The sequence below is a fragment of the Rattus norvegicus genome, chromosome 17 (genome assembly GCF_036323735.1).
Source record: "Rattus norvegicus strain BN/NHsdMcwi chromosome 17, GRCr8, whole genome shotgun sequence".
In the NCBI taxonomy this organism is placed as follows: Eukaryota; Metazoa; Chordata; class Mammalia; order Rodentia; family Muridae; genus Rattus; species Rattus norvegicus.
In genome coordinates this window covers 72,497,286-72,499,225 of record NC_086035.1, presented here as the reverse complement: position 1 = coordinate 72,499,225, position 1,940 = coordinate 72,497,286, and the positions used below count along the sequence as shown (strand labels likewise).

At 43.1% G+C, this 1,940-nt stretch overlaps 1 pseudogene; it reads right to left on the bottom strand.

Moving 5' to 3' along the window:
• Positions 1-461: 461 nt before the first annotated feature.
• Positions 462-1,107, bottom strand: Atp5f1c-ps4 (ATP synthase F1 subunit gamma, pseudogene 4; annotated as a pseudogene).
• Positions 1,108-1,940: the final 833 nt, after the last annotated feature.

Genomic DNA, 1,940 nt, shown 5'->3' with positions numbered 1-1,940 from the left:
TAACTTTATACTTCAGAAAACCACAAAGAACATGTAACTAATTCCCTGTGTCTCAGAAGTGAAGCTGCAGAGTACTTTGTTGACATCATATCATCCCAACTATTTACTCATTTTCCTCTTTAAGTCTAAGTCACACAGTGTATCAGGCATCCCTTGCTACATAAAAATAAATTTTAAAAAGGTTAAAAACAACAACAAAACCTAGGTGACTAAAAAAAAAATGAATCAATAGGATTGTGCTACTGGATAAGAAGATTTGTAAATGGTGCAGAAGGAGTGGGTTTTTCCAGTAATTTTTTTCTCATTGTAAGTTGTTTATTGCAAGATAATTTACAAATAGCCTACTGTCTTTATAACTCAATAGACCAAATTTCTTCTGCCAAAGACGTCAGGCGATCTGTTAAAATCAGCTTGGTATTTTCCTTCTTCACTTCTTGTCTGAGGCTGCAACTGGATTTTCACTAATCCAGAACAGCGTCCCTAGAGATGACTTCAACCAACTCGTTCATGACGACATCCTGATGCGTGCATTTGAACATTGAAACAATTCGTCAATCACAGCAGAAGCATTCTTGCTGCCGTTGTCCATGGCGGTCATCCTGGCACTCTGCTCACTGGTAGAGGACAATTTCAGGGGGGTTAGTAGATGCCGTTGGCCAGGTTGGTTTCCTGGAAACTCTGCAGCACATCAGCATCAATGTCCTCATGGTACTCACGTTCTCAGCAGTTGCAATGGAATTGAGAGAGAAGGTGGGCCTGTCTTTTGTCTTATAGGAGACAACAGACTTTAACTGATTAAAAAATTACATAGCCCTCATCAAACTCATATCCAAAATTTAACAACGAAAGAGCAATGATTGACCGATCTCCAAAAATAGGGGGCTTTCATGTTACGTCTTTGAAGGATACCAACGAATGGTCAGAGTGAGTCCTACAAAGTATGCAGCTAATTTTTTCACTAATTCCAATGAGTGTAACTTCTTTTCCAGCTGCTGCGCACATTCTTCAGCTGTTAAGCCCACAAAGTCCCCGACCTAAGGACATACCAATAAGGTGTTTCCTCTTGTCCCTAGTATCACCCTTGTCATACAAAGCCAGGCAGCCCATTCCAGCTCAGCCTGGGCATAGGTAGCAGCAAGCTGCCACAATCTGGACAGACTTGGCACCTTCTGGATGTTTTCAGTGGGCTCCAATCTCCTGCAAATGTCATTCAAAACTACCTTGTCTCAAATGCGGATCTGTACATCCGCTGCACAGTATAGGTCAACACCCAGGTAACTCTCACTGGCAAAAGTACGGTGTAATCCTAAAGGTCAGGCAGGGTTCGGTTAGAACCATACAAATGTTGAAGTTACTTGATCATCCTGCACCAGAATCATCTGGGAAGTGAAGATTTCTTCACTGTCGTATCTGTCCCCTGAGCTGGAGGGATTGCAAGCTGGTGTCAGTTGGGTCCGTGATGGAGACTACTTAACCATGGGCTGTGTGTGTAACTTGGACCTCCTCCTGACACAGTGGCCTTGCACACTTGGACTTCTCACATAGTGTTCCATAGCCCTTTGTCACTGGTTTTTGTTCTTTTCTTTTCTTTAAACTTGACTGACTTTAGAGGTGCCTAAGGGATTTGACACTTTTGGATGTCTATGAGGGCATTCCTTTTCTAAGATGATTAAGTGGTGAGGATCCTGTCTTAAGTAACAGCTGCATCCATTGATGGATTCAAAGTTTTCGGAAACCATGGATTGTATTGCTAACATACGCCTATGAGGGTATGCTGGCCCTGGCCCCTTTCTGTTCTTCCCCTCTGCCTTGTGACTGCCATGAGGTTCCCCTGGTCCCTCTTCCATGATGTCTCTATTTCACTATGCACAGTGAGGACAAAGGAGCCAGTGAACACAGATTTAAGACCCAGAAACCATGAGCCCCAAAATGTCTTCCCT